Source organism: Tursiops truncatus, chromosome 1, assembly GCF_011762595.2.
Source record: "Tursiops truncatus isolate mTurTru1 chromosome 1, mTurTru1.mat.Y, whole genome shotgun sequence".
Lineage (NCBI taxonomy): Eukaryota > Metazoa > Chordata > Mammalia > Artiodactyla > Delphinidae > Tursiops > Tursiops truncatus.
In genome coordinates, this window is record NC_047034.1 from 76,503,447 (window position 1) to 76,518,758 (window position 15,312).

Below are 15,312 nucleotides of genomic sequence, written 5' to 3' on the forward strand. Positions count from 1 at the left end.
GCAACTAGGATCCAGTTCCTCCTCAAGCCTACAAATTCCCACCTGGGGTCTGGAATCCAAAGCTGTGCCTGTACAAAGGCCAGGGTGCTCCAATGACACCTCTGAGACTTGACTGCTAAGAATTCCCCAAGCCTAAGTTCCATAACGTTCCTCTAGCGAGTTTCCCTAGAGGGATCTTCAGGGGCCTCCATGCCTGCTGCTAGAGAACTGAGTTGAATGAATTCAGAATTCAGAAGTTCAGGCACATCAGAGGACTGCTGTTGGTCAGTTACTCCTTTGATTAGTGTGGTCCAGATGCTTTCAGGACCTTGGCTGATAGCTGAAAAGCAAACATTCGAGTGGTGCAAACCTTTGGAATTTTGTCTTCCAAAAAAGGAGGCGGGGGACGGGAGGCTCCCAGAGTGAGACCCAGTATCATAAAGGACGACGGATGTGGGAACGGGGACGGCCTGGGTGGAAAGGCTTTCTAGGAAGGCCCCAGGGCTCTGAACGAAACTCCGGGTCTTTCCCCTAAAACCTGCGGCAATTGCAGCTTTCCCGGCTTACTTGATGATCCGTATGCTCAGGCCAAACACACGTCTCTTTTACGCCGGTCTTTCTCTCACACCACACTTCCAATTTGTCAGAAAATCGTATTTTTTCTTTGATTAATTGAGCACTTTGATCCACACATATTTTTCTTGGTCTGATTTTGGCCCTCGACTCTCTTGAGAAAGGCGTGGAGATCGATTCAACTCGCGACCCTCGGTCAGCCAAGGGTTCAGGGTTTGAGACCTTTAACCTCGGGAGTGTGGGGCCGGGCCGCGCTTGAGACTTTTCTTGGCTCCGCCGGTCCGAATCGGCCTCTTCCGGGCCTGTCCTCGAGGGCCGGGGGCAGGGCCTGGCCGCCGCAGCGGGGCCCCTCTCGCCGGGTCGGGAGCCCCACACCTCGCGTGGCGGCGGAGGAGAAGCTTCGGGCGTCGTGGGTTCATTGGCCAGCGGCCCGCGAGACGCAGGGGCGCGGTGCGCGCGGTCGCACACGGCGACTTTGTGGTTCTCGGGCTCCCGCTGCCCTTCCGGCTCCTCTCGTTCTCCCTCGCGGGCAGTAACGTCCGGACAGGAAGACACAGGTAGTAGAAGGGCAGCCTCTCCTTTAAGTCCTGTCCACTCAGGATCCAAAAACGGTCTTGAAGAGACAGAGGGAGAGGTGGAAACAGATTAAGGGAAAAGAAGAAATCCTATGCGAATTCCTCATCTAAAGGCACCCTGAAGATGAGGTCGTCGTCCGCAGGGACCGGGTCGTGCCGGCGCTGGTGAAGGTGAGTCGAGTTCCCCTGAGCAGTTGGCGCTAGTGCAGACCACCTTGGCCAGGCGGCCAGCGAATAAGCAGCCCCTCCGCCTCCCCAGATGGGCAGCACTTGATGGCAACCCAGATGGGTTGTTATGTGGACTTAATAAGTTCTTGCACAGTAAAGCCCCGAGGAACAGTGCTGGTCACACAGTGAAGCTCCGAGAAATCTGGTATTATTTCCACTTCTAACTGTACCACTGCTGACTTTCAACATTCCCCAGATAAATTAGTGTTTAATGGTTTAACTGATCTCTTCTGCCTCGTATTAGTGACCTGAATCTGGAAAAGTGTTTGGTTTTGATGTTGATCTAAGTGGTGATCTAACTGCAATGGGGGACTGGATCCAACTTCATCAGTTTCTTGGACTTTGGACAGGCATGATGATTGTTCAGCTCACGGTAGACAATATTTTGCACATGCTTTCGGCAAGAAATTTCAATATACAGTCAGTTAAGTATTATAAGAAAAGTCCAAGTGTGTACCAGTGACCCAGTCTTTTTGGTTGCTTTTGTTTGTTTGTTTTGTTTGTAAGAAATAAAGGAGGGAAATATAATTTATCTGGAAGTTGTAGAAGATTTCCTCTCTCGGTTATAGTGCAGTGCTTGTAGCAAAGCAGCACTGACCCTGAAAACAACCAAATGCAGGCTGGCTTAAAGAAATTCTGTTTGAGGTCGTTGGAGAAATACCTATGCACCTAGGACACCCAGGAATAGCGAGAGAGAGAGAGAGAGAGAGAGAGAGAGAGAGAGAGAGAGAGAGAGAGAGAGAGATAGAGAGAGAAAGAAGCTTATTGGAATGAAACTGATTCTCTACCTTTTCCTCTTAGCGCATTTGCCAGTTCTCGGCAAGGCACAAGCGACTGGGAAGCTGGGGACAGGACAGCTGCTGAGGGTCAGGGAAAACAGCAACACTCTAAGTAGTGTCACAAATCTGGCAATCAAATAAAAGGAGGAGGAGGAGGGCGAGGAAGAAAGGAGGGGTGGAGGAGGGGAGGGGAGGGGGAAAGGGAGGAGGAGAAGATGGGGCAGGAAGAAGGGAAGGGAGATGAGAAGAAGAAGAAGAAAGAAAGTAATGTGGGCTGTCCACGTATTCAGACTTAAGGAGCCAATATCCTGGAGTGGCTTGATGAGTGTGTTGGATGCTTGCTTCAGGATTTCCCCTTAAGACATTTGCAAATTAAGCCATGTGCATGTATGACGCTATGAGGGCAAGCACAGTGTGGCTGAAAGAGAGTGGAATTTCCACCAGTATCATGGTACGAAGGAGATAAAAATGGAAGTTCAGAATTCCTCAAGGGGCAGGACCCAAGGAAGCACCTCAGGGTCTCAGGTGGGAGCCCTAGCCGTCTAGAGCATGGCACTGTGAGAAAACTAGCCCTGGGCTGAGACTTCCCTGCAAATCAGCTCAGTCAAGGACTGGATTGAGGTGATCTTCCCCTCTGCTGCCTGCTGGGGGAGAGGGTGCACAATCTTCAGAGAAAGATAACATCATGACTCTATCATTTTTCACACAACAGGTTCATCCTTCAGTCACAATATTCTAGGAGTATAAAGGAACAGAAGCCAGGAAACGTGGAAGTTGACTCAACAGATGATTGAGATATTGAAGTTAACAGGTAGGAACCTAAAGTGATATGTTTTAACTGTTCAGAAAATAGATGACAGGGTCAGTCTTTTTCACCAATGGTAGAGAATCTATTTTAAAGAACCAGTGGAAATTCCAGGAGCTGGGGAGTCAGCGGGGGCGACTCCTGCCCTCAGGTGCTTAGTTGTGGAACTGGAGACACTGCGTTGGATGCGGGATCCCGAAGTTAAGCGAGGGCCTCTCAGGAGTTCAGTCTTCTCGCTTGAGGGGTCGCTGGTGCTTCCCGGTTTATTGTGCGCTTTAAAACGTTGGTGACCAGGATACTGGTGGCAGGACCTAGGTTTTCATGGATGCAGCTTATGGCTCTTAGCACCGTTTCCGTAGTGTAGTGGTTATCACGTTCGCCTCACACGCGAAAGGTCCCCGGTTCGAAACCGGGCGGAAACAAATGTTCTTCCTTTCTGAAACTTTTACCTTCCCTTTCAAAAAAGCAAAACAGCCGAAAGGCAGGGGCTGAGGCAGCGGGCGCAGCTGCATTTTCCATCCCCAAGGTACAGGCCAGGAATTCCGTTGCTGCCTGAGAGCCTGCTCAGCGCTAGGAGCCAGCCCTCCTTTCTCCGCTCTGAGTCACTGCGGAGTCCAGGCCACAGCCAGCTGACCCAAGTGCGCAAAGGACAAGGCTGACTTCGGCTCATTTTTACATCCGGAAATCCCCTCACCTCCGAAGCAGGCGCCTAAATCTCCTCTACAGGCTGACACCTATCATGTCTGAAAACCAAGGAGTTCATTCCTGCGAAGCACCCTTGGCTTTCCCACACCTCAGCACACGCGCGGAGCACGTTGCGTGACAGGCCAAAAGAGCACGAACCCGACGCCGCCCCGGGTGCTCGACCAAAAGACACGTAGATGAAGAACGTCACGCTCCACGAACTAAGCGGGTCAGGGAGGCAAAGGAGCCGGTAACGTGCAGTTATCAGGGGAGCCCCCAGAGCAGGGTCACAGATCACGAAGTAGACGGATCCGCTCATCACCCGCTGAGAGCCCAAATGGGCCCCTAATTTAAAAGGAAACTGAGGTTCAGAAAGAGAGCATGTCCTTGCGTCGGCCGCACGTAGAGCTAAAGTTAGACTAGGATGAAACCCAGCCAGTTACCTTGTGGCCTGACCTCAGAGTCCAGAGTCGCCCAGGTCGGGAGAGCTGAAGGGTGATGAGCAGCGGGGCAGCGACTTGGGCGCCGCGCACTACCGCGTTCAGCCTAAGGGGCGCTGGGAATCGCCTTCTTTTCTGCTCGGCCCTTCTCAGAAATTCAACCTTTACTGTCACAATTTTCAAGTGGAGAGGCCAAATTTGAGAATCTGTCTCCTGCGCGGCTCCCTGGTGGTCTAGTGCCTAGGATTCGGCGCTTTCACCGCCGCGGCCGGGTTCAATTCCCGCTCAGGAAAACCTCCTTTCGTGGAAGAAGAATCCGACTCTCTTTTCTTCCTTCATCTCAGAAACCTGATGGTTTCACAGAGTTTTCATCCAAAGACAACCTGCGATTTGAGTTCCAAAAACTCATTAAGACATTTGAAACATACAGAACACTTGAAATACAAACGTATATTCTGGACCTAACCGCGCAGAGTTAACATTTTCCCACGTTTGCTTTCTCACTCTCTCTCCATATATATGAACTGCGACGCCTTTGGAGTAACCTGGAATCCGTTCTCTCCAGGCTTGTAGAGAAACTTCAGGCGGTGTTTGATTCGGCTGTCCCCCAAGTGCAGGCCAGGCACGTTCGCTAGTAGGAATCCCCCCGGACCGGCTGCCCTCCGGTCTCCTCCCGGTTGCCTTGGCGGGCAGTGGGGTCTTGGGTCAGCCTGAGCGCTGGAACCGCCTACCTGGGGAAAGGCCCTTCAGGGAAGTGCAGCTGCCCCTTGGCTCTTGCCTGGCTCCCCGGGCCCTGCAGAGGGCTGAAAGGTGAAGGATCTTCCGTGTGGTGGGAGGATGAAGGGAGCAGGTGGGAACTGCGTTAAAGGGAGGGGGAAAGTTCTCAAGAGCTTCCCAGAATTGTCTGCACGGGTAGACAATTTTGTATGCATCACAAGAGCTTAAGAACTTCTGTCTAAACACCACTTTATGTTGTCTTCCGGATTTCTAATGATGTGGAAAGCATTGCTGGCACAGTATTCTAGCGTGTACACGTCTTGGATTTATTTTCTCTTCAAAATGCTCGTGACACTGAACGGCCTAAATTTCCTCTTCTGGTTTTACTGATCCAATAAGCAAACTTTAATTCCAATAGCGATTGAAGTTCGTAAAATTTAGGACTATGTGTTCCAGTAAAATACATGTGCCCTAGAATATCTTTTAAATAAAGATTATGTCGCAGAATTCTGTAAAATCATAGCGACTTAATTATGTCAGTTACAATTTGGGGGTAAACCGTTTTAGGCGTCATCCAATATATCATTCTAACATGCATTTTTCTATTAGGATTCGGTTTGAGTTGCCATTTTAAGATCTATTGTTCCCTTTAAGTTCTCTGGCTGATATTAAATTGAGTTAATTAATGTATAATCTTTGCCCGAGAGTATCTAATTAAGACAGGAAAAACAAAACACTGTCCAACTCGATATAATGCAGCCGCATATTTTTATAGACTGCAGAGTGGTCAAAGTTTCACAGGTTAGGAGGAGTTGTGGGCATCTTTAGGGGATGATGGTGAACGCAGCCATCACATCCCCTGAGGAAGAGTAAAACCCATGGCATAAGTGCTCCAGGAAGTAAGCAGCTGTCACTGGAGACCTGCTGTGTTCCTGAGGTGTTTGTTTACTATTATTATTTTTTAAATTCCTGGTTCTTGGTCACCTGCCTGCTAGAAATGAAGTCATCCATTTTCCCATTCCTTCCTATGCTTCCCGTGTTTCACTCACTGCTCCTGCCCTTAGGCTCTGGCAGGTGGACGAGCCTGACTGTGTTCCCACTGGACTGCCCCATTTGGATGCCTCAGGTGCAGGTGCAGTGGCGCAGGGACTTTGGGTTTGTTCACAATTCAACATCTCTCCTGGAAAGGGGCCTGGCACCTCATAAGCACCGAATTAAGTGCTTGGCAATTGAAGGCATTCTAATGCAAGGTCCTGACACGCTGAAGAGCAGAAGACAGTGGGTAAGATTGGGGACAGCCTAGAGTATGAGGGACAGAGAGAGACAGAGAGACACAGGCACACCAAGACAGAGTGAGTGAGAGGAAGGGGGGTGGGGAGAAAATGTCCTATCAGATTTAGCATGTAAAAGCTGAAGAGCTCGGTTTTTTGCTCATGAGCTTCAACAGAACAACCATGGGAAGGGAAGGGAAGGCAAAAACACTAAGAACCCAGGTCTGCACAAGATGCATTACCAGGAGCAAGATCCTGTGGTTCCAACAGTTTGTCTCAAATAGGATAATTTCTGTACAAATAGCCCAACACTGTCAAGGAATCATACAGAGACAGTCACGGTCATGTTCATGCACGCTGGTGATATAGCAGGGAGGCCAGTCATTAGATTGTGTGCATCCAACGAAAGCAAAAATACAATTCAGAAGATAAGGGAAGAGGAAGAAATGTCTGGGACCAGCGGCTTCTCCCCGCTCCAGTCCATAAGCTGCTTGGCAGGAAGATATTTGGGGTCATTCTCACCAGTCTACTCTGGACCCCATTAAGTAGGTCACCACCGGAAACAATTACAGTTGTTGGAAGACCTTCTAAACATCTTGGTAGTTTAGGTGCTGAACGTATGCAATAGGGTATCTCTGGGCAGTGCCCACATCGTCCTCTACTGTACCTCTGGCTTACGTGAGTCAGGAGGGCAGCACTCTGCTTGTGACATGTCAGTTAGCGATGCAGAAACTTTGTTGTGATGGCAAGAGTATGAAGAAAAGGCTCTTACTCTGCGTTAGAAAAATACATTGGGATACAAATCGGCCCACCTCCTATTGAAGTCAAGCTAGGAACACATAAAGAATGCCTTCAGCTTCTGGCAAAGGCGGAGTGATAGAAATCAGATTTACCTCCTGCCTGAAATCTCACCTCCGCCCAAACCACCCCCCGCCAAGAAATGAAAAAGATAAAAGACATGAAATACCACTTTTCCAGACACTGTAAACCAGGCAGCAAAGGACAGCAACCCCTGAGAGATGAGCCACAAACAAGGTGAGGCCTGCCACTGGCCCAGCTTACTGCTTTCAGAGAGTTTCCAGGCTGGGTGGGCACCAGGAGGGGCATCTGAGGCCAACTCCTTGGACAGTGGAGATGAAGCTGAGTGTTGGTAGGACAGCAAGGAAGCGAGAGTTCACAGGACAAAGATCCAGTGATAAGAGAGATAGAGAATCCAGGGTTATGAAAGTGTCTCCCTGGAGCACTCCGCAGAGTAATGATTAGGGTATGCTTCTGAAGAAACGGCCTGAGGCCAAGGAAAGAAACTATTAAAATGATCATGGGGGCTTCCCTGGTGGCGCAGTGGTTGAGAATCTGCCTGCCGATGCAGGGGATATGGGTTCGAGCCCTGGTCTGGGAAGATCCCACATGCCGCAGAGCAACTAGGCCTGTGAGCCACAACTACTGAGCCTGCGCATCTGGAGCCTGTGCTTTTCTACAAGAGAGGCTGCGACAGTGAGAGGCCCACGCACCGTGATGAAGAGTGGCCCCTGCTCGCCGCAATTGGAGAAAGCCCTCGCACAGAAATGAAGACCCAGCACAGCCAAATATAAATAAATTAATTTAAAAAAATGATCATGGAACAGTGCCTGGTGCTCCCACAGGACAGGCAATTGTACTCGCTTCCCCCAGCCAGACTGGACTTGGACTACTCATAATTCAGGGGTCATTGGGAAGGACATTCAGGAAACTCTTGTTTCAGTAGTGGGAATAATGAGCCCTAGAATGACCGACCCCCAAAATCATGAAAGCAAGATCCAAAGGGATCCAACTGTTTACAAGTCGCTTAACTGTACCCCAGAACAAAACTCAAGAAGATTTAGAGGAATACCACAATAGCCAGTGCCCAAGAAGGGAAACTCTGACAATGTCTGGCATCCAATCAAAGAATGCCAGGCATGCAAAGAGGCAGGAAAACTTGAGGTGTGAGGAGGAGACTAATCAATCAAAACTGAGCCACAACTGACCTGATGTTAAAATTAGCAGAGAGGACGTTAAGACAGTTATTATGACTGTGTCGCATATGTCCCAAGAGTTAAGTAGAAATGTAGAACACATACAAATGGCCAGAATCAAACTGTAGACATGGAAATGATAACATCTGATATTATGTAATTCACCAGATAGAATTAATAGCAGATTAGACATTGAAGGGGGAATTTAAAAAAAAAAGAAAAAAAAAGGATCAGGGAACGTAAAGCCATGAACGACTGACGGTATCCTAAAATGAAACTACATACAAAAAAAGTTTTTTAATGAACATAGCATCACTGACTGGTAAGGTATCTTTAAAAGGCCCAATATAGGAGTAAGTTGGAGTCCCTGGAAAGACCAGAAGAGAAGGAACAATTTTTGAAGAAACACTGACAGAAAAATTTCCAAAGAGCCAAATGAACATTATGAGTGCAAGAAACACGAAGCAAAACACACTTAGCCACATCGTAATTAAACTGCGCATGACTCCATTGAAATAGAACAATATCTTCAAAGCAGAGGGAAAAGACACAGTATATACATAAAACAAAAATAAAGACTATGTCAGATTTCTCATCAGGAGCAGTGAGAAGACAGTGGAGCAACATCTTTAAAGAACATGGAATTCTATGCCTCCTCCCCAAGAAATGTCTTTCAAAAATGAAAGTGAATAATGACATCTACAGACATACAAATGCTGAAAGAATTCGTCACCCGCTGACCCACACTATAAGGAATGTTAAAGGAGTCCACTGACACCAGATGGAAATCTGGAGGTACACAAAGGGGCGAAGGACAACAAAAAAGGTATCTGCCTGGGAAAGTATGTAAGATTTTTCTTATTATTTAAGTCTCTTTAGAAACATGGGACCGATTTTTCTAAAGTAATAACGGTGGATTGTGGGGTTTAGGACACATGCAAAGTAAGACGCATGATGACAATAGCACAATGGCCAGCAGGGAAGAAATGCGAAGACGTGTGGCATCGCTTGAAGGCAGACTGTGGTAAGTTACAGAAGTCTGTTATAAAGCCTCAAGCAGTCGCTAAAATAAGAAAAGAAAGAGTGAGACCTAATAAGCCAGCAAAGGAGCGGAACTGGAAGCATATACGAACCGTGTCAGCACTATGTGATCGAGCAACTGCTTCTACAGAACTCTTCCCTCTAAGAAGACCTTGTACAAGGGGCCAAAGATACCTGTACAAGAAGGATGACTGCAGCATTATTTGTAACTGTGAAATCGTAGAACCAACTTAATTTCAAAAGTATATGGAAAGGGTTAAATAAATACTAGTACGTGCAAATAGGGACGGAAGAAAGTCCATCGTGAAAAGAAATTCATAAACTAACGATGACTGCCGTATTCTTTCGAGGATTTCCAGACGACCTCTTCCGATAGCACCTTATGTCCTCGTGTTGTGAACACGACACGGGGGACAGGAGGGTAGTAGTGGAGGACCCTTTTTCGACCTTTACGGGAGAGGATGTGCAGAGCAGAAAGACCCATGAAGCCTTTACTTTCTAAAAGAAGCGGAAGAATGGCGTCCCCGGGTGGGCTCGAACCACCAACCTTTCGGTTAACAGCCGAACGCGCTAACCGATTGCGCCACAGGGACACACCTACAAAATCCTTCTCTCACCCCATAGAAATCAAACACCGCATCCGCGCCAGGCGGAGTCACTCGCCGTTCGCAGGACAGCGACGCCGGCTCCAAAGCCTAGGACAACCGCAGACGTGGAGTCGATGCAGCGCGTTCTTCCCATGGAAAAGCCGAGCGTCGGGCGATTCCGAAGGCAGAAGGGCAGCCGAGTGTCCCCGCCGCAGATGCCAGCGCCCCGGAAACGCCCCCGGACCTGAGCCGCGGGGTCCCCGAGGGAAGATGAAGGCCAGGTTTGGCTCCGTGACGACTCCCCATTCGCTCCGCGCGCGCCTCCCGCCCTCTGTTCGGCCGCGGTCGCCGGGGCGCGAGCCGGAACCAGGGGCTGCGGGGGGTTGGTCCAAAGGGGCAAACGCGAAGACGCGGGAAAGAAGCCGGCGAGGTGGGCACGAGGACAGCTTGACTTCCCAGGAGGCCTTTGCAGAGGCACGTGCCGGATTTGGGGAGATGAGAATTGGGTTTTGGTTTGGTTTGGTTTGATCATCATGTACCAGAATTGAGAGGAAGGGAGTGGAAAACAGAGAGCGGGCATGAGAGAAGACTATGAATATCGACAATTGTCCAGGCACAGCGCAGTAATTGGAATGATTTTACGTCAACACCGTAACAGCAAGAATTCCTGTCGCCGCGGGGACCGTGGCGCGCCGTGATCGTATAGTGGTTAGTACTCTGCGTTGTGGCCGCAGCAACCTCGGTTCGAATCCGAGTCATGGCAACCTCCTCTGTCTCACGTGGCACGGCGGCTCCCCTTTTACTTTGTCTTGAAATTTGCACCGGCCTGGGGGCCAGAGAGCACTGCTTTCCCCAGGCCACCTGGCGGCAGGAGGTCAGGAGAAGGGAAGGAAACCCCACCCAGGCCACTCACCTCGTGTCTGAGCAGAAGGAAACCCAGGGCAGTGGTTTCTCTTCGGTCCTGCTCCAAAATAGGGAAGCCCGGCAAGGAGCCTCTTTTGCTGTAACTGGTGAAAAATGTTGTTTCTGTGTTACTCAAAATCTGCAGGATCTTAAAGACCAGATAAAAAATTTTATCAGATAGGCGACTCCCCCTGCCTAGACCTGTTTTGCTGGTTTAATCTTGGCTCCTGGGAATCTCTGCTCCGAGGACTTTTTCAATCCTTGGCTATTGTTCCCTTTAGAGTCACCGAAGTAACCTCTCTAGTGCCTTTCTATACTCTCAAGGATTTTAAGTGCCTGTCGGCAGCCACTCAAAAGACAAATGGTATCCAACAGGATTGGACAACTGGAAGACCTTAACAGTCACCGCAGAAATGATGATAACGGTGACTACAGCACCCTCCGCCCTGACGACACAGCTAGTGGACACCAGCGAATATGTGTGATTCTTCTGCCTGACTGCATCAATGCTGGTACCCGAGAGTACCGTTAGACTGAGAGCATGACCAAAAGCGGAGAGTTGGTAAAAATCAGACACAAATGGAGATCACACTTGAAACTTCCCTGAGCAGACAAACCCGTTTAGTCATATAAGGAAGAGCTCATTTAGCTTATTTTGCAAAACAAGTGAAACTTACCTTGGGCCACTTCTTGTTTATGCCTCTGAAAATCATAAACAAAGCCTAAAACTGTTCGCCAAAATTGATGGGAGGTAACCACTTTTAACCAATTCCCTATCACGAGGAAAACTCTAATGTTATAACCTGTCACTGCGAAGGACAAAACAGCCACCGCCCCCTCATGAGATAAGTTGCTTTCTAACAGTGTAGCACCTCTGAGCCTCCTTCCATATTCCGTTGGAGTGCTCCCAGTTCCTGAACGGTAAAGCTTTTTGTGCACAGTAAACCTTCACTAATTACTGTTTTGGTGATCACCGGTGGTTTAACGTCTGCTATATCTGAACTTTGACGGTGCCTCGACATTTTCATCCACCAGATTGGACCAACAAGGGAACTCCACATCATGCTGCTGTTGTCCCATGTGCTGGGGCTTAGTGACTACCCAGTCAGTCACGCAGAATCATTAAAATCATTGCCATTGTCCTCTGTTTTATTTGTTAACCGTCACTGTCCAGACTCCTTTCACTTTACCTTTGCCTCTTCTAGAATGTCATGGAAATGGGATCATAGTGCACACACTGTTGCCTGCACACCTCTTCATCTTTGCACAACGTCTCTGACTTTATCGATTGTTGAGTAAAGCAGATGTCATTCCTCGTTCATTGCTGAGTTGTATTCCATGGCAGTAACATAGCACAGTCTGTTTACCATTCACTCGATAATGAGCATTTGAGCTGTATCCAGTATTGGCTATTGTGAATAAAGCTGCTTTGAAGAGTCTTTCCACAAGAGATCTTGTGGACGTAGGTTTTCATTTCTCTCGGTGAAGAATAGCTGGTACCAGGGCGTAGTATACGCTCCACTTCATAAAAACCACCAAAGCCTTTTCCAAAGCAGTTGTACCATTTTATGTTACCACCAACAATATGACGGTTGTGGTTATTCCACATGTTTGCCAAGATTGTTGGTGTTTCCTCTCCTTATGATTTTAGCCGCGCTACTAAGAGTAGTGGTATCTCAACATGGTTTTAATGTCCGTTTCTGTGACAGCTAAAAATATTGAGGACTCCTGGTATGCTTTTTTGGCCATGTGCATTATAATGACAGGCGGTGAGGGTTGTCAGCTATGTGTTGTGAATATTTTCTCCCTGTCTCTAGCTTGCTTTTCCATTTTAGTGGCCTCCTTGGATGAGAAGATACGGCTAACATTGATGAACTCTAATTTATCATTTGTCTTTGTTTTATACATTCTTTGGGTCCTGGTTAGTAAATCTTTGCCTACCACCAAATCATGAAGAATACTCAAAATGCCTTACACCTTTAACTTTTATGTCTTGGTCTATGATGCACTTCAGATTGACTTTTGTCTCTAGTGTGAGATAGAAATACAGCTGCCCCCCTCCCAATATGGAACCTATTTCCTTTCCCCATTGAACTGCTTTTCTTGAAAACTCATTCACTAATTGAGCTATGGGTCGGTTTCAAGTCTCTGAACTCAGTCCATTTTCCAGTTGTGTACCCTGACGCAACTTGCACCCTGCTGGTCTATGTTGGGGGGAGCGGTCACAGTCACTCGTAACGTCAGGTAGTGCAAGTCTCCCCATTCCGTTCTTTTCCACACAGAGCGATACATTTTGCAACATGTAATAACTCAGGTTACCATCCCCCAGGTCAAGATATGCATGCCATCACATCATACTTCTCATTTCCTTGGGGGACACAGGCCCTCCCTCCCCTGTACTGGCTGCCCCCTTGTGGCCAAAGAGCCTCTATTTTACTCTCTGGAGATAACAAACGCCCAGTTGCCTGCAGGGCAGCTGAACCAAGCCAGAAAGATCTACAAGACTCAAAACACTCGGCATTTTTGGATGCAGGGCCGGGGGCGGGGGGTGGTGGTGAGGGGGCGGCGGGAAGTTAGCTCACTTTTCAGGCCTTTGGTCTTAGCGAAAGTTTCCTTTAGTCATTCCTAACCGTGGAAAGTACAAAGCTTTGTGCTGCTTAACATTTCCTGTTCTTTCTAGGCAGAGAGAGTCCCACGGAACATACCTAATTTGCGAAATTGTTCGCTGGGTGTGATGTTGAAAACTGGAGGCTGAGGGAGAGCTCTATCATGTTTTGTTTTGTGTGAATAAAAGAAAATGAGGAAGAAGCAGAGATACAGAGAGGGGAATAATAGGCTGGATCCTGAAAAGCGATCGTAGGGTCAGGCCCTGGATGTCAGATTTTGGAGAAAGAGAAGACATTGATGAGCATCTCCAGGGAAGGACTTCGTTGGAAAGAGCAGACACTTAAGGCTATTTTATGACGTTTTCCATTCGTTTATATGTACTTCTCCTTTCCCATTGTTGTAGGTAAGGCACAGGTGAGCTTGATTCGTTCGTTGCTTTTTGGAATGCATGCTTAAACAAAAGTGACTTCCACACTTCAAATATTTATCTGTGAACCTCCTAGACTCCTCTTAGGCGCCACCACCTGTGCATTAAAAGTAAAATGGGTCCAACCTGGGGACTCTACCTGGGAAAGTGCAATTAATATTAAGGGGGTGGGTGAGAGAGAAATGAGACAGTCTCAACAGTGGTTCCTTCCCTTACTGCAGTGGTTTTCATGTATGCTCCACACCCGATCGATCAATCCTTTCCTCAAGTCCTTTCCTCCTTTTCTCAAGCAGTTGAGAAAAAGAATTCAGTGAGTTGCATCCTGGAAATGCATGGATTTCATGGCTAGGGAAGTTCAAGTATTCCCAAGTGGGAAGATTGGGGACTGCCTACTCACTGGTACCCGGGCCATCGTTGTCTGCTGTGTCTACTTGGTCTGGACTGGACAAGGGGACTCCACTCGCCTTCGCCAGCCAGGGGGAGGACGCGGTTCCAGAGGCGGTCAACTTCATGGTGACTCCAGATCCTGAGGCCTCATAGGATTTTTCTTCACTTTCCCTCTCATGTCTCTTCTGCCTGCCCAATAAGAGAGGATTCACTGCCTTTCTCTCTGTCAGGACCCATTTGGGTGTCCCTTGTGGACAGGACTGAAGTGGGCCTCTGGTTCCCCCTAGGTGTCCCTCCTGGCTTGGGCGTCTCCGGAGCTCAGGCTGGCCCAATACGGAACCCCCGGCTGGTGGGACCGCGGGGAGCCCAGAAGGCTACACTAGCGGTGGTGGAGGTGTGAGCCCCAGGTGGCAGGCGCCAGTCAAACCCTATTCTTCCCCGTGCACCTCCTCCTCGGGGATGCACGGGGCAGCTGGAATAAAGCGGCCCCTAAAACTTCTCTGCCGACTGAATCCAAAGAGGCATGAAGTCCCAGAAGCAGGGAGAGGAACCTCACTGAGCAGACTCAGACTTCTTCCTGGCTGCCTCTCCTGGGCAGGCTCAAAAGAAGCTGATGTCGAGGATGGAGCCAAAGAAAAGGCTTCATGGCAGAAAACCCTGCGATCTCGAGAGACATGAATGTCTTAAATCCTAACGTCTAGATGAGCAGGGGGCCAAGTTGAAATCCACCCCTGTGCCCAGAACAGGAGAGTCATCTGCATGAGTTCAGAGGCCAGGAACAGGAGCGAATGTGCACATCTCTGGTTCTCAAACGGGGGCGATTTGGGCTCCCACCCTCACCCCTGGACCCCTCTGTGACACTGGGCCTTGTCTGGACACATTTTTTTATTGTTAAGACTGGGGGAAGGGGGACGGAGAGTTTCCACTTGGCATCCAGTCAGTAGAAGCCAGGGGTGTCACTAAACATGCTTCGGTCCTCAGGCGGAGCCCTCCCCCACAAAAAATGATCCCGTCCAAAATACCAACACTGTGGAGGTTGAGAAACCCCGGTGTAGATCAATGTCCACACACTTGAGAGACGAGAAAACATGAATTCCTGACTACTGGGATGTGGGGTCTGAGGAAAACCGTGGCATCAGAAAGAACTCCAAGATCGCTGACCTGGGTATAGAGAACGATGGAGTTGGCATGGACTAAGGCGGGCAAACTGCAGGTGCACCAGGTTGTAAGGGGGAAGATCTGTTATCAAATGGCACTCGGGTCCTCTGGCCCATCGCACAGCAAAGCCAATCAACGGACACCAGGTAATGGTAAG

At 48.8% G+C, this 15,312-nt stretch overlaps 1 long non-coding RNA gene and 3 other non-coding genes across 4 annotated transcripts; 3 read left to right on the plus strand and 1 right to left on the minus strand.

Moving 5' to 3' along the window:
- Nucleotides 1-1,008: 1,008 nt before the first annotated feature.
- On the plus strand, nt 1,009-13,535 carry LOC141279344 (uncharacterized). The gene is made up of 3 exons (XR_012333405.1): nt 1,009-1,298; nt 2,847-2,945; nt 13,257-13,535. It is a non-coding gene; the product is annotated as an uncharacterized lncRNA (long non-coding RNA).
- On the plus strand, nt 3,289-3,361 carry TRNAV-CAC (transfer RNA valine (anticodon CAC)). Its single transcript has one exon. It is a non-coding gene; the product is annotated as a tRNA-Val (tRNA).
- Nucleotides 9,606-9,679, minus strand: TRNAN-GUU (transfer RNA asparagine (anticodon GUU)). The gene has a single exon. It is a non-coding gene; the product is annotated as a tRNA-Asn (tRNA).
- TRNAH-GUG (transfer RNA histidin (anticodon GUG)) lies at nt 10,365-10,436 on the plus strand. The gene has a single exon. It is a non-coding gene; the product is annotated as a tRNA-His (tRNA).
- Nucleotides 13,536-15,312: the final 1,777 nt, after the last annotated feature.